This window comes from Diadema setosum, chromosome 8 (genome assembly GCF_964275005.1).
Source record: "Diadema setosum chromosome 8, eeDiaSeto1, whole genome shotgun sequence".
Taxonomy (NCBI): Eukaryota; Metazoa; Echinodermata; class Echinoidea; order Diadematoida; family Diadematidae; genus Diadema; species Diadema setosum.
The window spans coordinates 59,983-81,874 of record NC_092692.1 but is presented as its reverse complement, the minus strand read 5'-3'; positions in this window follow the sequence as shown (position 1 = coordinate 81,874).

The following is a 21,892-nucleotide window of genomic DNA, read 5'->3' as shown; positions in this document are numbered from 1 at the left end:
AAAGTAAACAAAAACCAAGCAGGTTGATGGTGGGAACCCCAGGAGAAGCAGTGCTTATAAATAGGGGCCCGAGTAATGCTTAAATATTAATATACATGTAAAACAAGCAAGCAAAAGAATTAATATACATTTCAAGGTTGTACATTTGGTTTGGTGGGAATGGGAAAGGGGAAAAAACAGCATGCATAATATAAATACATATATATGCACAGATACCATGGAAAACAACAGCGAAAATCCAGGAGAGATGAAAGAAGAGTAGAAAACAAGGTGAGTATTATTGGAAAGGTGGGAGTATATAAGCGATAGACTGACTATACAGACGTAGCGCTCGCAAGCAATGATTTTCATTCATGTGAGTACAAGTGTGACTAGGATGACAATAGATTTTTTTTTTTCAATTTTCCCTCGGAAGGGGCAAATCAAAGGACACTATCTCTTAAATCGTGATAAAGTAGAACTATGCTTTATACCTTCTGGAAGAGCATTCCATAGTTTTGGGAATTTTACTTACCTGGAATGAGTTCAGGGCTAATGTTGTGCGTACATTTTCTCTGACGGGTATCATACAAATGGACAGAACTATTTAATACGAATAAATCATTAAACACATTTGGTAATAATCCAGCGTGAAGCTTATACATAAAGACTAAAGAATTAAATGATATCGAATCAGTAATAGGTAATACACGAAGCTGAGAAAACAGGTTGCTTGTGTGGGCATGAATACAAGAATTAGTTATAACTCTGACTGTCTTTTTTTTTTTTTGGGGGGGGGAGTATTTCTATTTTTCGAAGTTGACTTTTGTATGGATATGTATGACCCCAGATAATATTACAATAATTCAAATGTGGCATTATGATACTATTATACAATATTTTAAGTACAGTTTGGGGTAAAGTGTGCTTCAATCTTCTAAGAACACCAAGGCTTTTTGATTGAGTGAAATGGCACTGATGTGAGGCCTCCAGGAAAGATATTCGTTTAATACAACACCAAGAAATTTTATATTATCCACCATTGACACAGCGTGACATCCTATATACATACATTTGGGTGGTTACATGGTATTTTTCTGTTTCTTGTTCGTAAACAAAACATATTTGTCCGTATCAAGATCCAAAAATAATTTGTTACAATTAAACCACTCATATAAATTGACCAGTTCTGCGTTAACTATTGTTATAAGATCATTCAGATTTTTGTGGGATACGAGAATTGTTGTGTCATCGGCAAATAATAAAAACTTGACTATATTAGAAGATACAATGTCATTAATATAAACAAGAAACAAAAGGGGTCCCAGAACTGATCCCTGTGGGACACCACAACAAAGATTACCAAAACTGGATTTGACACCGTCCACCACAATTACGGTTAACGTATACTGTTTTCTATTCGTCAAGTAATAGGTGAATAGACCGGGGGCCCAGAAGATTTATTCAGCTGAAAAGGGTCACACTTTTTGATGGTCCCATCATATAAGGATGTGGCCAAGGGTCAATAAAACGAATTGCTGGCAAGTCACATCCTGTACCGTAAGCCTATAATAGGGGCCACAAAAAGGGGCCCCGAAAATGGATTTATTCAGCCGAAGAGGGTCACGGACAAAAGTTGGTGGATATTGTTCCTTTGAGTGTACTTATCATGAAAACAGCAATGCCAGCTATTTTATCCTGTACGGGGCCCCAGAGAGTAGCCCCAAAGGGCCCTACAAATATGGTGTTATTCAGATGAGAAGGGTCATGGCTAATTTCTTTTGCACTGGAAGTAGTTCCAAACAGAGATATCCAAAACACCAATGCCAGCTATTTTATCCTGTACGGGGCCCCAGACAGTAGCCCCAAAGTGCCCCCCCCCCATAGGCCCTACGTACAAACACACACAAACATTGATTTTATTCAGCTGAAAAGAGTTACGGCTAATTTCTTTTGCAATGGAAGGAGTACCCATCAGAGATATCCAAAACACCAAAGCCAGCTATCTTATCCTGTACGGGGCCCCAGACAGTAGGCCCAAAGTGCCCCCCCCCCCCCACACACACACACACAATAGTTTCATTCAGCTAAAAAGGGTCACGGCTAATTTCTTTGGCAATGGAAGTAGTACCCATCAGAGATATCCAAAATACCAAAGCCAGTTATTTCATCCTACACGGGGCCCCAGACAGTAGCCCCAAATTGCCCCCTTACCCCCTTTCCCTCCCCCCAAATTTTGTCGGTTCATTAATTGATAAGAAGATTCGAATTCGTAAAATGGGTATTCAAATTGGCTGGTACCCTACGTTCATTCAAATTCGCCTTGACTTGCCGAAAAAGGTATTTCAGTCATTAAAGGGACATTCCAGACGATTTTCATAATTTCACATCATGCTATACATAAACCGACAACTCCATATATAGATTTGGTTCTTGAGCAGAGAAACAATACTTTGAAAAACTTTAAACAAATTACACTGAACAAGGATGATGACATAGGAGGTTCACATATTTCAGAAATGTAGCAGTGTAATTCCATTACAATACCGCTTGCTTGCGAGTTCACCTGTGTATAATCTATGCATGCCTTCTGCTTTTGTTCTGCTTCCTTGAGCCCCATCTCATGCATTCTTATGGTGACTCTGCCATGTCATCATCCTTGTTCATTGCAATTTGTTTTAAATTTTGAAAATATTCTTATTCTTCATCCCAATTATTATAAATTCTGAAACTCTGTCCTCAGTATAACTAATTTATATTTGTTCAAATGTAAAAATCTGAAAATCATCCGGAGGTCTCCTTTAAATTTCGCGAAAGACAGTCAAATTCCATACGTGTTCATTTAAATTTACATCATGCTATTTCTTTTCTTTTTTTAAGGTGAGAACATTTTAACGTGTCTTTCTGTATGTGTTTTTGTTTCATCCATAAATTACTGTTATAAAGCAGTAAAAGTATCATATATTTTATTTAGTACGTATAACTAGTGGATTTGGTTGTTCTGTAACGCTCCTTCTCTTTCATACATGTCATTATAGGCCTATACGTGTACCTGACAATGCAGATTAACTTCATTCTTTATAGTCATGACAGCACAATAGATACAGACGTATATCTCTAGAAGACATAGAAAGAATTATTATTAAAAAAAAAAAAAAAAAAAAAAAACATTTGAGGATCATAACCTTGACTTCCTGGAACTGGCCGACCGCTCGTAATAAAGCGCTCGTAACGGCAAGATAATTTGGGGCTTCTTACTTCTTCGGATTCAATAAGCACGTAAAAAAAAAAAAAAACTGTTGTCAAAGTCTCTTAAACGAATACGAAAGCATGAAATGTCATGATGCTTACAAAACAATAACTACGATGAAAGAAAATAAGGAAAGAGGTCAAGCATGAACATATCTGTTTAATTGACTGCAGAACATGTTAAATTATATGCCCAGAAATCAATTTGAATGAACGAGCGCAGCATGTGATCACTAGACTATATCATTATGAATTTATGAATGAACGGATTGTGGAATGGTGCTTGTCTTATATATGGATTTCAGTTGAAAAAGTGTTATTTAGAATAAGGTTAGAGGTAATGTGAATGTTTCAAAATGAATTTGAATGAAGAGATCATGACATTGAACTACCATGTCATCTAGGCGAAATTTTTGCTAAATTTAACTCAGCATTAAAGAATTGGATTAAAAGAGGTGCGAAATTGGCCCGGATGCAGGGCCCTTGACAGGTATAGCCCCAAGGTATTCCCACCCCATATGAATTAAGCGTTTTTAGGTGAAAAGAGTCATGTATGCCTATTTTCCTTGGCAGTGGAATTAACAGCTGAGATACCTAAAACACAAACCCATCCAGTTATTTTTATTCTTTAAGGGGCCCCCAGCCAATATAGCTGGAAAGTGCTCCTGTATTATTTTATTCTGAGTGAAAAGAATCACTGCTATAATTTCTTCTGCAATGGAAGTAGTACTCAACGAGGTATCAAAAACACCAAAACCGGTTATAGCTGTACGGGGCCACACGGAGTGTTCCTAAAGTGTCCCCACATGTAATTCCACTATCAAGATCTGCATCCCGATCTATTTATTCAATCTGTCAGATCGGGAGAGAGCGGCAAAAGTGTACGGGGACCGGGAGCATCGTAGCAGCAGCGTTTGGGTGATGGGGTTGGATCTGGCAATTTTACAGAATTTCCCAATCTCCCCATCAAGATTGACCTATTTTGAATCGTAGCTCAAACGGGGAGAGAGCAGTGACAGTGTAAATACTGCGGGATGAGCGTAACAATTCCAGGTTTTTCTGACAGTTATAGTAACAGCGGCCAGCGTCACAAGAACGGGAAGTAGTCTAAACTAGACACCGACGTGGTCCCGCTGCTGCGCCGCTTTCTTGATCAAAGCACGACCTTCCCGCTTTAACGACGCTGACAGTCTCACTAAGTTCTCTACTCTCGTATAAAATCAAGGCCTGTTCCTACGACGCTTCATTCCTGCTTTGATAACGCTGTTGGCCGCTTTAGCTACGCTGTTCCTACGCTTTCCCAGACTCATTATTACGCATGTCTTCCGCTCTCGCCGCTCTAAAATCGAACGTAGCCGATACGTTTGAAAATGTTCGCCAGAATAGCAGAGCTACCAACTCTCACGCATTCTGCGTGAGACTCAAGCATTTAGGGGCAATCTCACGATCTCACGCATGGCACCCATTTTTCTCACGCATCGGGCCAAGTCTGCAACTTGGGCCTATAATAATGAGTATAGCTCATAAAAAGATTAAAGTGATAGTTGCAAATGAAGGTATATTTCTCTTTTGTTTTTCAAAACATAACTGATGAAATTGAAAAAGCTCCCTACCGTGGGACTCAGGCCACAGGGGGGAAAAACCCCTCCCACACCCTTGCTCGCGCGCGTATTCGCATGCCGAGATGCCGAGTCATGAATATATCACTCATAAAATTTTTTTGAACTTGGCATTCCTGGAACAGCAAAACTGATGATGATGAGGAGGACGTTGTCGTTGTCGCGAAAATGAAGACGAAGGATCGCATATTTAAGAAGAAGAAGAGAAGAAAGCAAATATACTACTTCCGATTGCAAAAGAAAGTAGCCGTGACCCTTTTCAGCTGAATAGAATCAATGTGTGTGTGTGGGGGGGGGGGGGAGGGAGGGGGGAGGGAAAGGGGGTAAGGGGGCAATTTGGGGCTACTGTCTGGGGCCCCGTGTAGGATGAAATAACTGGCTTTGGTATTTTGGATTTCTCTGATGGGAACTACTTCCATTGCAAAAGAAATTAGCCGTGACCCTTTTCAGCTGAATGAAACTATTGTGTGTGTGTGTGGGGGGGGGGGGGGGGAGGGGGCACTTTGGGGCTACTGTCTGGGGCCCCGTACAGGATAAAATAGCTGGCTTTGGTGTTTTGGATATCTCTGACGGGTAATACTTCCTTTGCAAAAGAAATTAGCCGTGACTCTTATCGGCTGAATAAAGTCAATGTGTGTGTGTGTTTGCACGTACACTGTAGGGCCTATAGGGGGTGGGGCATTTTTGGGCTACTGTCTGGGGCCCCGTGCAGGATAAAATAGCTGGCTTTGGTGTTTTGGATATCTCTGATTGGTACTCCTTCCATTGCAAAAGAAACAAGGAAAAGTAGAAATTACGCGGTGCGTAAAATATGTCCCCGCCGGAAGTGGCATTTAGTAGCAAAATGTACAATATCGGTAAAAAATCAAGGTCAAAGGTCAAAGAAGTCAAAGGTCAAAATTCTGTGTAGAAGTTTTGAAGCCCTCACCTAGTGCCATCACAAAAAGCAAACGGAATCAAAATCGGGTTAGAAATGGCGAAGGAGTAGCATTTTGTAGCCAATGTACAATATAGGTCAAAAATCAAGGTCAAAGGTCAAAATTCTGTGTAGAAGTTTTGAAGCCCTCACCTAGTGCCATCACATAAAGAAAACGGAATCGAAATCGGGTTAGAAATGGCAAAGGAGTAACATTTTGTAGCCAATGTACAATATACACTCTAAGAAAAAAAGGTTCTCAAATGGTTCTCGTCGGCTCCAAAATGGTTCTCATCAGATGGTTCTCGCAAAATGGTTCCGATGAGCACCTATAAATGGTTCCCAATCGAAATGGTTCCGTTCGTCACCATTTGCTAGTATGCGACCCAGTCCCCGAGTGTTATTTGTGGTACTCCTGCAGGTCAAACAATATCTTTAGGTCCACTTTCATTTTTCCCCTTGCTGTGTATTCGAATGTCAGATGTAAGAATCACCAAAACTGTGGTATTGTTACAAAAATATTGTATGTGTTTCTGCTGCTGTGATAATAAAAAGTACAAATTGTTTTTATCGTAGACTAATGACTTCTCTTGGCTGCGTGCCAACTGACAGCTGCCACCATCCAATTTTAGCGCTCGATCAGAATGCGTACGCGTAAACGTATACATACTAGTAGGACTACTAGTATGTAACCGCGGCGGCACGCGCCGCGGCTATTCCAATGTAGCCCTGTGCTGCCTGCCTGCGCCTATGCAAACCTACCACCACATAGCGGCAGAGTGCCAATGCAATACCATACATGCAGCGGCAGACGGCTATAGTGTAGACACTTTACACATCACACCCATAACGAACGGCACCCGGTAACGTTAGACATTACTTTTGACAAAGTGGACTGGAAACGTGTCACTGTCAATTCCATTTTCGCCATGGCAGTCATCACAATTTAGGAGAAGAGGTAAGATTTTTACTTTTAATGTGGTTTTATCTCATTTTTAGATGACATTCGTTCGACGTTGGTACAAAATCAAGTTAGAATGTTACGTGTTAGATTCATCACTCAGTTTTCGTTTTCAGTCAGTGATTAACCTTTAACAGTTAACGGTTAGCTAGATCCTAATGTTATAGATCTAATTTGATCGAAGCTGCTATCTTGTGTAATATTTACCAGGTACAGTAGATCCAGATCTATCAATAACATGTTAGGCTGAGCTGACACTTTACAATTAGAAATTTGGCATAGCAATGGCTCATGGGCTAGCCCGAACAGACGCCGTGCGGGGCCGGAGCATGGCTGTCACGTTTTTACAGCGACTGGGCCGGGCTAAGTTACTTAGCTAGGTATGCATGTAACGTTTTATGACATTTCTATGCCTACATGTATTAAAAATAGAGTCTACTAACTCCGAAACATAGCCCAAACGCCGAACGCAAAGATAACTGTGTACAAGGAGCGCCCCGGGGTAAGGTCTATACCGTCTACATGCAATAAGGAAATTTGTTCTAATGTTAGAAGCTTATAAGTTACAATGTATAACTGTCAGTGTTAATGTTAGAGCCAATACTCTGTCTACAGCCCAGTAGGCCTAACTGTTAGGTCAATATCTCTTCAGTATTTTTTCAGGCTTGTTCTTAGTGAGGAGTCACGCCGTGTAGGCCCTAATGCCGTGTTCTGTTTATCGAATTATAGCAATGACATTGTTTTATTAACGCGGTGTGGGTCTATTGTATCTTTCAATTCATATATCAGGGAAGTGGACACACCAACATGCACAGAAACCAGGGAACAAGTAACTCCGGCCGGGACGATGAAGCAGTACGTACGTGTTTGGGTCACTGGTGCGGTTAGGGAAAAAGGTAGACTCTACATTGATCAGAGAGACAGCCCGTGACAGACTGTTGACAACATCGGCCAGAACCGTAGGCTTAACACTAGCCAAGAATGAGCTGGGCGGCCACAAGAATTCATCGATCAGAATAAGAGCCCGGGATAGCCCATTTGCAGCATCAGCCAGAACCCTGGGCTAGTCGAGAATGAGCTGTGTGGCTAAGACGATACATCGACCAGAATGACAGCCTGTGATAGCCCGTTGACAGCATCAAACAGAACCGATGGGCTATTCAAGAATGAGCTTGGTGACCAAAAGAATACATCGATCAGAATGACAGTTTTAGCCCGATAGCCCGTTGACAGCATCGACCAGAAACCTACGCTAGCCAAGAATGAGCTGAGTCAAAGAAAACACACTAATGCTGCCAGAGAAAACCTTTGAGAAATATGTAGATAGGGTAGGTAAGTTCGTTTGCATTGACTTATAGTGTATTTTATAGCTGCTCTTTCAGAATCTGCCGTCAACCAAATATTCATGTCAGGCGACTTTTTGTTGGTTTGTGTGATGGAGGGTCACATGTTTTGTTATGATCCCAATACAGTATTTGCAACTTTAATGTACCAGTGATAATGTTTCACTATAATTTGCATTTAACAGCTTTGAATCAACTGTATTGGGGGGGGGGGGTAGACGTAATGGGATCAGACCAGATGCCAATCTGAGAAGTGGAGTCATTCATAGTTCTAAACTTTAAAAGCACAAGAGGAAAATGCTCTGTATAATTCTCCAGTCATTGTGTGGTCGATTTCTGCACACTTTTAAAGTTTGCACCTAGACTGGTAAAACTTATTGCATTTATACCCACGCAGAAATTACGTATTGTGTAGACAATTGAAGATTATGTAATTTATTTCAAAGCACTGATGCAACTCTTGTCACCAGTTTATATTGCTTATGCAGAAATACAAAATGTACATGTGTGGTGTTTAAAAGACTGTTGGCAAATTTGGTGAACAAAATGACAAATGCTAACAACATATTATTGTCATAGGCAGGTTATAGGACAGCAAATTCAAACCTCAGCTTTAGGCCTGCATATAGTTTACTCTAATGAATTTGTTGCTCTGCTTTTAAAAAAAGTGTAAATGAAGAGTTTGTTCGCAAAAACCGATAAGTCCATATTTGCCAAATGGAGATATTTGCGATTAAAGGTCAAGAAAAATAAAGAGAACAATAAGAAAATTTTTGCTTCTTTTGACCATAACTTCAAAAATGTACCTTTATATGTAGTAACCAATATGTAATTTAAAAGGTATTATTTTGTACTTTATGACAGAGACCGTACTTCAAAATCTTCAAAAATGGACTTATCGGTTTTTGCTATCAAACTCTTCAAATTTTTATCGATTCCCAATGTTATATATTTTAAATCATGGTTGAGGAATTTTGTTCATTCATGCTTGTGAAACTGTGTGGGTGTGGTATCCTAGCTCTTTTCCCCTTGGGATTCTTATCATCCTTCTCATTATAAAACAATGTGTTCTTTTCTTTTCTTTTCTTTTCTTTTTTGTGTGTGTTTTCGTAGGACATGCTGTAAATTGTCAGAAGTCATGATTAACCTGAATTGATACTCTTCTTGTATTTGGAGTTATGTGTCTATGGTGCTTTCAAATTGCAGAACAACAACAACAACAAAAAGGTCACTCGTATACAAAGATAAGTCAATTCAAGTACTCGACGTTATGAATGTGAAGTGAAGTGAAGTGAAGAAGTGTAAAGCTTATCCTATCCGAAGTATCATACAGTACCAGCAATATAATGTATGTTTTCTGTGACAATACCAAAGGTCCTGTTTAATGGAATTGTTTTCCTGCCCTTTGTAGTTGCTTTTAGGACAAATATGCGTTAAAAGGAAAAAAAAAACAACAACACCGAACAAACTAGCAAATATGTGGAAAAAGTTCCTCATACTACTTAAGCAGGTAATGTACTTGCTTTCTGCCTATCTTATGACTTACACAATTACTGTATCTCATCCATGCAGGAATTATTTCACAGAGAATTAGAAATTTTGTTATGTAAGCCTGATGCACCCCTTGCTATTTCATATCATCTGTACAGAGATATGTGATGGTGTTTCAAGAACTGCTCGGTACACAAACGACAAATATTGTGGAAAAAAATTAGTGAACAAATGAAAATATTTTGTTAAGAATATTTGACAGATTATAACATGACAAATGCAAACCTCACCTTTAGATTGTAAAAGTGAAGGTGAATAAATACATTTCTGCACATTTGTGAAAGAGCAAATTTCTATGGTTTTCAGTTATTGAGTAATGTTTCATGAAAAAAATATTGGTGAATGTCATGTACATGTATTCATGCTTGTGAAACTGTGTGTGCATGGGTGTGTTATCCTTGCTCTTTTTTTTTCCAGTGTCAATGTATTGCTAATACATATGTATACATGTTTTGAACGTATGTTTGACTGATGAGATGAAATTCAGATGAATTCATTTCATTTCAAATGAGTTTGTGATGCACATTTTCAATGCAGATAGGTAACGTACCTTTAAGAATGGTGCCAGTGAAACACCTTACCAGCACTGCATGTGAAACACAACAAAAATACACAGACATCAATTCACATACTACATTCTAAGAAAAAAAAAGAAGGTTCTTTTGAGCACCATTAAATGGTTCTCAGCACTGTCACAATAGCGACACCTTTTTTGGAGCCTGTGAGAACCTTTTTTAAATGGTGCCTGTCAGCACCTTTTAACAATGGTGCCCATTAGAACCTTTTCCAATGAAATGGTTCTCATGAGCACCTTTTGAAAAGAGTCAAAAAGGTGCCCATCTTTAGTCAAAAAGGTGCCCATGGGCACCTTTTAAATGGTACTCACGAGCACCATTTCATCGGGAAAAAGGTTCCAATGGGCACCTTTTGCAAAAGGTGCCGACAAGCACCATTTAGAAAAGGTTCTCACGAGCACCTAAAAGGGTGTCGCTATTGTGACAGTGCTGAGAACCATTTAATGGTGCTCAAAAGAACCTTTTTTTCTTAGAGTGTAGGTCAAAAATCAAGGTCAAAGGTCAAAGAAGTCAAGGGTCAAAATTCTGTGTAGAAGTTTTGAAGCCCTCACCTAGTGCCATCACATAAAGCAAACGGAAGTGAAATTGGGTTAGAAATGGCAAAGGAGTAGCATTTTGTAGCAAAATGTACAATGCAGGTCAAAAATCAAGGTCAAAGAAGTCAAAGGTCTAAATTCTGTGTAGAAGTTTTGAAGCCCTCACCTAGTGCCATCACATAAAGCAAACGGAATCGAAATCGGGTTAGAAATAGCGAAGGAGTAGCATTTAAAGCAAATTGTACAATATAGGTCAAAGGTCAAGGTCAAAGGTCACAACTGAAATTCTGTGTAGAAGTTTCAAAGCTCCCAAGTAGTGCTATCATATAAAGCAAACAGAATCAAAATTGGCTCATAAATGACAGAGAAATAGCAAATTGAACATTTTGATCACACACGGACGCACAGACGGACGGACACACGGACACACACACGTACGGAGCCCGTTTCATAGTCCCCTGCTCGAACTCGTTCGGCGGGGACTGTGACTCTTTTCAGCTGGATAAAATCAATGTTTGTGTGTGTTTGTACGTAGGGCCTATGGGGGGTGGGGCACTTTAGTCAACATGAACAAGTGTATAGCCATTGAGAGAGAAAGACTCAATTGATGTATCATTACGAAACCAGGTTTCTGAAATACCAATGACAGTAAATGTGTAGTCTACAGCAAATAAGAGTAGTTCCAATTCTTCATGGTTTCGGACAAGGCTTCTTGCATTTACGTATAATAATGCAACATCATCAGAAGTTGCCTTAGTTTTATGAAGGAAATCTTCACAGAACAGATAATTACAAAAATTGGAGTCATTGACACTGTCGTAGGCACTCAATGCAGCATTAAAATCATTGGTTATCGGATTAAACTTGTTTATGCTCATTGGATTCACAGAGAGGGAGCAGAATTTTCTTCATCAACAATTTCATTTAACTTAAAATATGAGAATAATGACCACAGAAATTGATCATTACTATCGTAGTGATTAAATGGAAACAATTCAGAATTACATGTACAACAGAATGAATTATAACGTAAACAGTTCTGTTTGGAACAATTATATACAAGGGTATAACGGATTCGATTTGACAATACCAGGATTTCGCTCTGGAGTGGAAAAAGGTAGTTCACAAAACAAACATTTATTTTGTCACATATCCAATCACATGTTTCATTAAAAATGGCGATGCTTGAGGGTGTACATTTCAAATGGCACCATGACTTAAGGGCCGTTCACACTGGAGCGGTTTTGCGGCAGCGGCAGCGGCAGCGGCAGCGGCTTGCCGCAAAAGTCCCTTGCGTGTTGTACATGTACGACCGTTTACACTGGAGCGGTAGCGGCGACTTTTCAGAGCGGCAACCGCAAGCGGTTTTTTCGAATCGCTCTGCTGAGCGATTTTTCTTGTCTGCCGCTGCGGCGAGGTTGCTGTTGACCAATCATAATAGAGCTAGTTTGTGACGTTTTAATGTGGGTGGGGTCATAAACTTTAGCTTGAAAACAAGAGTCTCGCGAAGGTACAACACGTCGATCGAAGAGCTGAACGAAGACGTCCAGAAAAGACAACTTTTGTACAATAAACTCAATTATGTTCACAAAAACACTCCTGAGGAAAATATGGAATTGGAGACCATTGGTGATGAAATCGGGCTAAATGGTAAGTTGCTCGTTTGGTTTTCTCAAGGTTTTGCCATTTGTTTCGACCCATGACAGCGGTCACTCTCTTGCAGAGGCTACATTGCAGATTGTAACTTTCCACGTATTTTGCCATAGACGCAAACTCGCCAGCGAAAGAAAGCAGTCTATCAATATCACAGTCCCATATTTACCTTGCCTTGAATTTACCTTGAAGGCCACACCTCGTTGTTATGGTCAGTCATGGTGGTACATTTCTGCAGATAATGTGGTGTGGCGGGGTTAAGGGGGTCCCATAGGACCCATTTAAAAACCCAGTTGCGTTAATTGTCTTTTGAAGCTTAGGAGTGTGGGGGCGTCAATGGCGGTTTGTGGTAGCTTATTCCAGCCGTTGACAACTCTCTGGCTATAGAAGTACTTCCTGATATCCAGGCGATTTCTTGTTTTGATTAGTTTCTTGGAGTGACCCCTTGTTTTACTCGTTCTGGCAAGCTCAAAATAGTTGTCTGGTTTGGATTTGTCAATTTGTTTCATTATCCTGTAAGTTTGAAGTAGATCCCCTCTCTCTCTTCTTTTCTCCAGAGTAGTTAGTTTCAGTTTTACTAGTCGTTCTTCATATGGTAGATGCTGAATGTTTGTAATGAGTTTTGTGGCTCTTGCTTGGACTTTTTCCAACACCTTTTTGTCTTTTTCAAGGTATGGGCTCCACGTCTGCATGGCATAGTCTAGATGGGGTCTGACAAGTGATTTATACAGTCTGAGGATCACCCCTCTACTCCTGAAGGTGAAGTTACGTTTAATCATTCCCAGTGTCCGATTTCCTTTGTTTGCTGCAGCAGCACACTGGGTGCCCACTTTCAGGGACTTGTTGACTAATACACCAAGGTCCTTTTCTTCTGTGCTTTCCAATAGCTGGGAGTTGTCCATTGTGTATGTGTAGTGTGGGTTATTATTTCCAAAATGCATGACTCGACATTTGTCTGTGTTGTATCTCATTTGCCATGTGTTTGCCCATTTGTGGAGGTGGTCGATACTGGATTGCATGTCTGATCTGTCACTATCTGATTGCACTGGATGGATAAGCTTAGTGTCGTCGGCGAACTTGCTTACTATTGATTTGTCAGTTATTCCAATTTCTAGGTCATTCATGTATATCAGGAAGCACAGTGGTCCTAAGACTGATCCTTGCACCACAGAGCTGGTAACTGGTCTCCAACTAGACTGGGCTCCTTGGGTGACAACTTTCTGCTTGCGATCGTTAAGCCATGCTGTTATCCACTGTAATATGTCACCTTTTATTCCGTGTGCCTCCATCTTTTTTTTACTAGTCTCTTGTGTGGGACAGTATCAAAGGCCTTTGCTAGGTCAAGGTATACCACATCGACTGCTGTACCATTGTCTACGGATTTGGTGATGATTTCCAGGTATTCTAACAGGTTGGTAGTTGTAGACTTTCCTTTCCTAAAACCATGCTGTGTTTCGTTTATCAGGTTGTGGTTTTCCAGATGATCAGATATTGCATCTCTGATAATGCTCTCTAGTACTTTACAGCTGACTGATGTTAGGCTGATTGGTCGATAGTTCTCGGGTTTAGATCTTGACCCTTTCTTAAATATTGGAGTTATATAGGCTGATCTCCACTCTTCTGGTATGCATCCTTCCTTGAGTGATTTTCTGAACATAATGGTGAAAGGCACACTCAGTTCTTCAGCCAGAGGTTTAAGGAATGCCGGCGGTATGTCGTCTGGACCCGGTGCTTTGGATGGGTCAAGATTTTCAAGTTTCTCTCTCACACAATCTTCAGTGATTTCTATCTCAGTAAGGAGGTCTTCATCAGTTCCTTGAAAGACTTTTTGGGGGTTGGGTACACTTGTGTCCTCCTTTGTGTATACAGATGCAAAGTATTCATTTAAGATGTTTGCTGTCTGTTGACCCGATGGAGCTGTCTCTCCATTTTCTTTCTTTAAAGGTCCTACAGTGTCTCTCACCTTTTGTTTCGATCGAACATATGCATAGAAACTCTTGGTGTCTTCTTTAATGTTCTGGGCAATTTTCTTCTCAAAATCCCGTTTTGCTGTTTTTACTTCGTGTTTCGCTTCTCTCTGGCGTTTCCTGTAGAATTCTAAGTTCTTCAATGTCTTATTTGATCTGTACCTTTTCCATGCTCTTTGTTTTCGACGTATGCTTTTTTGTGCTTCCTTTGTGAGCCACAGAGCTTTCTTCTTTCTCGGTTGTCGTTTTAGTGGTACATGGTCTTCTATTAGCTGCTTCAGCTTTCTTTCAATTATGTTCCACGATTGGTCAGTTGTCTGATTTTCAAGTTCCTTTGTCCAATCTATTTCTTTCAGTTCTGTTCTGATCTGGCTAAAGTTTGCATTTTTGTAGTCTCTCTTAGGTTGATGCACACTTGGTTGGACATAGTAGTTAATTTCCCATCTCAGTATATTATGATCGCTGGATCCTAGGTGTGCGAGGATATCCACTTCATCGATCATGTGAGGATTGGATGTGATGACAAGGTCCAAGATAGAATCGTGCCTTGTAGGTTCAGTCACATGTTGGCACCATAGATTGTCCTGTATAACTTCTACAAATGCACTTGATTTACCTGAGGCAGCTTGCATATTTTCCCAATCAATGTCTCTGTAGTTGAAGTCTCCGACGATCATTATGTCTTTGTGTTCATCGCTTAGAGACATTAAAACTCGATTCAGACAGTCATTTTGATCATTCGAGTTGTTCGGGCTCCTATAAACAATGCCTAGAAGTATGTCAAGAGTCTCGTCCTCACTTGAGATATCGCACCACAGTGCTTCATCATATTCAGTCAGCTTTGGACACTCTCTAGGTTGCACTTCAATGCCATCTCTTGTATATAAGATGATTCCTCCATGTGCTCCTCTTTGGCGATCAAGTCTAGTAATATGATGCCCTGGCATTTGAATTTCTGCATTAGAAGTCTTATCATTCAGCCAGGTTTCTACTATACTGACCAGATCAGGCTTTTCTACTCCAGTGACTGCAGACAGTTCATCTACTTTTGTAATGCTTTGTGCGTTGGTGAAAATGCATGTCAGTTTTTTCCAGGTATTTTTGAATTTTGTGTCGTTATCCTGTGTAGATTTACTTGTTTTCCCACAATCTTTGAATTCTTTGTAGGTACGGGTTGTGCATCCATCATTTCCTTCTGTCAGAGGTCCTTGTTTCTCTACACAGTCTTTCACTTTTCCTCCTTTTTGAGTTGAGTCATGCATATAATTCTTTCGGGTTTTACTTTGTCCGGGTTGTTCTCTTTGCTCCCCATCAACAATACTTAGTGAAATCTCTTCACGATGTTTTTTCTCCAAAGTGCTTGATTTCTCCAAGTTGCTTAATACTGGTCTTTCAATACTCAGTTTGTGTACATTTATACCTGCTTCTTTACTACAATCTTTTGCTCGTGCTGTGTTCATGGTGTTCTCGGGACAACTTGGATGAGCCTCTTCGTGGTGACTTTCCTGCGAAGTTCTTGGCTCTTCCAAAGGTGCGTAGTGCTTTGAGCGTTCTTTATGTACATCGGTGCATGTGCTGGTTTGCTTTACTAGAGTTCGTAATCTGAAGGGGGTTCCACTCTTGTGATGATCCCCCTCACTATTTTCAAGTTTTTTTCGCCTTTGTCTCTGCGTTGTTTCAGCTCTTTTCTGAGTTCCGCTTCCTTTTGCCTTTGTTGGTAAGTTAAGTCAGGCTTCAGATATGTGTTGTTGTAGTCTACATCATTCTGGAGGTGCTTTGCATTGGACAAGGCAGTTCCCTTGGAGCGTCTGTTTTTCATTTGAACTTTGACTAGAGTGCCTCGCTCAGTTGGGATAATGTCAGTTTCTTCGATATCACTGGTGCTCACTTGCAGTTTGTTTGCAAAGAGGGTTTTGGTTGCTTCCATCACTGCGTTTGGTGGACTCCTACTAGTAATTTCAGGTAGATTGCTTACGACTATGTTCAGTTTTCTTTTTTTCTTGTTCGAGTACTTCTTTGACAGCTTTGTGCAAGTGTGTGTCGTTGGGTTCTTTGGTTTCTTGCACTCCTTTCAGTTGTTCTTTAACTGCTTTCATTTCTTTCTCGAGTTTGTCTTGTCTTCTTTTCAGGTTGATCATATCTATCATTCCTTTGGCGTATTTCTTGCAAATATTGCAATGCCATGGAATTTCTTGGCTACCTTGTGCTCCAAATCTAGTCACGATGTAAAATAGTTCGTCAGAGAGACCCCCACATTTCTGATGATAAAAAGTTTTGCATACATCACAGATGACAGCATGCATGCAACCTGCCTCTGTCTCCTCTATATCTTGGTCACATTTTCCACAGATGGTTTGACACTGTTCTTCATCATGTTCGTGAGTGGATTCTGTCAGTGGGGTAAGACCATGCTGGGAGCTCAGCATAAATTTCAGAGGCAATTGTTTACCACTTCCAGTTCCCTTGCTGCGAGTGTTGTAATTAGCCATTTTGATTTTCCTCCTCTTTCATACAGATAGACAAATTGAGTATTCTATGCCTTCACTTAGTGCTGTCCAGACTGGCTAGCTCTTGGTTTATTTATTCAGCATGTCTTGATGTATTACTTGTCTATCGATAATATCCTCAGGTTGAAAAATAATTTCCTTCATGTATCACATCCAAACAACAAGCATGCCCTCTTGCGGTAGTTTCATCAGAAGCAGGTTCAAGATTTATCCTCCATGCAGTTGGACTTAGTCTATCTTTTTCCAATTTCACATGAATGATTCCCAATTGATGGGGGATTCAGTTTTATAATACTTGTGTATGCTTATCAAAGATGTCCTCCTCTTCGTCAAGTTGCTTCATGTAGTCAAGCGTGGCGTGGGGTATACTGAATGGATCTAGTTCTTGCTAAGTCACTGATGGTAGTCCAGTATATAATATAAACACCAGACTGGGTGCTGGGGTCTAAATATCATCCATAAAATGTTGGTAATCCTTCATAACATCCGTCAATTGTTGTCAATTGTTATCAATCCTTCGCAACTTCCATCAAATGTTGTTAATCCATCTTAGAAAATTTACACCGTTTCATAGAACCTGCATATCATACTTCTGCATTTCTTGCTCAGTCATTGTTGCTTGTATACAAAATTTAAGCAGGTTCACAATTTGATGGAAGGATTCAGTTCAGTAGTATCTAATCCAAGATGATCTCCTCACTTTGAAGTCTGAGTTACTTCAGGTAGCTAACATAAAGTACATGTATGCCACATGAGATTAGATCTACACTGGCAGCAAGTGCAGTTATAAGACGCCAACACTCTGCATCTGGGTGCTAGTGTTATCTGTGGTCCAGATATCATCCATCAAAATCTCCATAATCTTTTGCAAAATATTTAGAATCTACACATAGAACCTGCATATTATACTTCTTCTTTCCTCGCTTGTGTACAAAAATAGAGCAGATTCTCAGTTTGATGAAAGGATTTAGTCTTTGTGGTTGTATACTTATCCAAGATGGCCTCCAGTCAGAGCTGTGCTGTTGAAGCAGATGGCCAACATGAAATGTTGCTTGTGGGACTACACTGGCAGTGTTCCATGGTGACAGGTTGCTGAGGTGCAAATAACATCCATGAAAATCTTGGTAATCCTTTGTAAAAAATCAACAAATCCGTATCCTCTTGTTTCCTCACTCCTTGCTTGTGCCGATAATGCAGATTTCCTCAAAGATTTGTAAAATCTGTTGGCTAAAATCTGGCGATTTTTCAGGGAGATCCATCAGACAAACCCCCACACACTAACACACACACACAGTTTTTCATATACGCCTATCTATGTCTGAATATAGTATTCTGCCAACATGGTACTGAAGCCTTGATGTCTAGAGTAGATCTAGAACTAGGTCCATAGGAGCACTCCTACTGTCCGACTAGTCCCACACCTACTAATGACCAGTAATGTATGGGGTCCATAGATGGGAAGAGCTTCCCATATGGACCACATAATATGGTTGATTGTAAACCGGTACTAGCGGTAGGGCCTAGGGCTAGGACGTAGATCCTCTAACTAACGTTAATTAAAAAAAAAAAAAAAAAAAAGGTTACGTAGGCGTAGACAACCTATTTATAATATGCTTCTTTGCTAACGTTAGATTTATTTGATATCATAGCGTCTAGAGTATTTTTGAATTATTTCTAATAAAATTAAACTAATGTAGGCCCTAGGGAAAATTATGGAATTAAAGTAGACCAATTCATAACTTATGAATTAGATTCTACTCTAATTAAAAAGTAAAGATTTGGCGTAAATTACGGAAATGATAAAACGGCGAATAAATTCAAATAACAATAACAACACAAACAGCTAGCCTCTAGGCCTGATACTCTGATAGTACTGTTAACGTAAATAGTTCTATTAACAGTTAGACTGTAGTCTAGAGTAGAGTTTCTAGACCTAGGCCTAAGGTATTATGTTCTGGGTATTGACTCTGCCTCTAGGCCTATAACGTTAGGCCTAGATGTAGGTCACGTGTAGCCCGACCAGACGCTGTTAGTACATACCTACAGCGACTGGGCTGTGTATAGTTAGGTCACGTACTACGTACAATGTAGGTGTTTTTGTACTGCCATACTGCAACCGCACTGGTATAGTATTATGTTTTGGGTACTGACTCTGCCTATAAGTATAGGCCTGGATGTTTAGGTCACGTACTACGTACAATGTAGGTGTTTTTGTACTGCCATACTGCCACCGCACTGGTATAAATGCATACACATATTTGACATAACCACAACTTTGTCCATTGGCATGACAAAGACTATGTTTACTTGAATTTACTCGCGTTTAGTCTCGCATCATCAGACAGGCAGTGAAGTAGGACAGATTTATCTTGTTAGAAAGTATATCAAATCCTCTCAGGCTGAGTCTGACCAAGTTAAAGGTAATGTTTTAAAATCACTTTAACTGTAGCCTAACTGTACTGTAGCTGGTAAGCATGTGCATTTTGTCTTGCCTTTCCAAAGATGCCCACATTTCCCACAATCAATACACTTGGACAGTCTCTTCAATGTATGGTAACCAGGGTACCAGCTATCGGCAGGGTACATCGACACCCTGCGTATCATGGCTATTTACGTATAGAACAAAAAGGTACGCGTGGGATTAAGTGCCATTAGCTATGAAAACAGTAACGAAGAAACGAAAATCAAACCAACAAAACAAACTAAACACATTTCAGTCACACATCCACTCAGTAACGATGCATGACTATAAAATTCGCATGTATTACCTATGGAGGGAAGGGGTGCAGATCGTGAGGTACCCCTTTTCAGCCGCACGAAGAAAATGCATCGCACGCACTAAAATTGCATAATTTTACAACGGAGATTCAGAATCAACAGAACAGTCACGAGATTTGAAACTGCAGTATTTACAGCTTATTTGAGGAAAAACTTAGGCGAATTTGTTTTATACTTTTGGAATAAACGAGCTGCAAATCCATAGGGTGCCGATAGGTGGTACCCGCATTCATACAATTAATTCTTCTGAAGGGGAAAAAATGTCAATGATGCAGTGGTTGGTTAATTGCTGACCCTTGACATATTGTATCAAGGATTGAAGCAGCCACTACTTCTTCTGAAAGGCTGTGCCAGTCCTTTGTGTTCCTCGGTAGGAAAGATGACCCTCTGTATTGTGTTCTGCAGGTAATTCAGTGCGTTAATTCATGTTGGTAGCAATACCAAATGAATATTTTCATGAATAGTTTCACTGATATAAGCACTTGGCATATTCGTTACCCCACTTACATTGTACTGCAAAATGGAGCAATTTAAGAGGCAAAATCAGATATCAAAAGTTCAGGCAATCAATTCCTGCATGTGGTGTTGGCTATGGGAGTGAAGGGCTAGGTGCTTTTTAAAAGAGACCTGTTTATATTACATTTTCTTTGTACTGAGTAAAAAGTTCCCCCTATTCATGTAAGGAAATAATGTTGTATAACATTGTATTGTATATTGTATAACACATCATTTGTATAACACATCACTTGTATAAATATTATTTACCCTCAGGTAAACAGTGATTGAATCTGCTGCTGTCCTATTCAGCGAATGCGGAAAGACCATGCAAAGGAGGCTGCATCCCTGACCAGGCTTTGATATGCAAGCTCACTCATTGACTAGAAAGCTGTGAGTTTCAGCCTTCAGTATTTACTGAAAGTGCATTATTCAAAAGATTGACATTCTAGGTACATTTATACCATAACCATTGTTCAGAACTTGACTTACTCCCGGGGAGGAAAAAACAACAACTTTATTTTGGAAGTGATGGTACATGTGCTGTACCCATTCTAATTACAACACAGGTACATATTTTGTATGTCACCTAGAATTAAAGAGTGAAATTAACTTAAGAGTGAAATTTCTGTGAAGGCACATCTTTTAATCTTTACCCTGCCCCTTCATTCCAAGGAAATGTACATGTATGTAGATTCTTCTCTTTATAATGTATATGGCAACATCCCATACATTTGACACATATCACAATATGCAGCATGGACCAATCAATCATTTTAATAGTGTATATTATAGTGTACCATAGGTGGCTAGGTCAAGAAATTAGCCCATGCCAATTTAATCAGTTTTGGAGGACATGAAAAATGCAAGTCATTATATGTGACTTGTAAAATTGTCTGTCACTTTTATTTATTTATTTTTTTTTTGGGGGGGGGGGTGGTCCAAAAAAAAATTGACTTTAGACAGAGTTACACTTCTTTGCAAAGATAGTTCTGGTTTGTAATTAAGCTAGACATGGAAAAAAAAAACCCAAACAAATATCACCATGAAGGCCAGAGGTGTGAATTGTTCTGTTGTGATCTGTAGCTTTCTTACAGGACTGTACTAACTCCCCTCCCCCTTCTGAAACAATTTTGCCCCCTGTTTCCTGATATCATGATTGACTCACTCCTGTATGTGCATAGTAGATCTTCAGCATTAAAGCATGACCTTCTAATCTTGGTCACTCTTCCTCCTAGTTTGCTGGAGTTGCTAGTGAATATATGATACAAAATTACTGGAAATACATGTATCATGTGTATACAGGCATAAGAAAATGATGCACATCAATATGTCTTCAACCGTTTTCATATATGCTTGCTTTTTTCGTTCTTCCAGGAAGGACCGTTTTAACTGCTCATATGTGGTCGACACAGAACATCCGCAGTCACAGCCCTTCATCCTTCTTATTGGAGAAAGCAAATTATACCCTCTTCAGGTACATGTATCTGCAGATGTGGAGCACAGGGCACAGTCTTGTCAAGGCATTGTGGCTGCAGCTGATCTTGTCTTCAAGTTGATCTTCGTTCTAAATCTCAACTGCTGGCCACATTGCATGGCAGTGAAACCATTTTAAAAGGGACTCCTGTACAAACAAGGAGGATTTGTAACTTTGGCATCCATCCCTCATTTTCTAAATTTGCCGAGTAAACCATAATGCAACCATTTATTCATCATCTCCACCCTTCCCATATCAAGTCCGCATAATAAAACAGCAGTTGCTT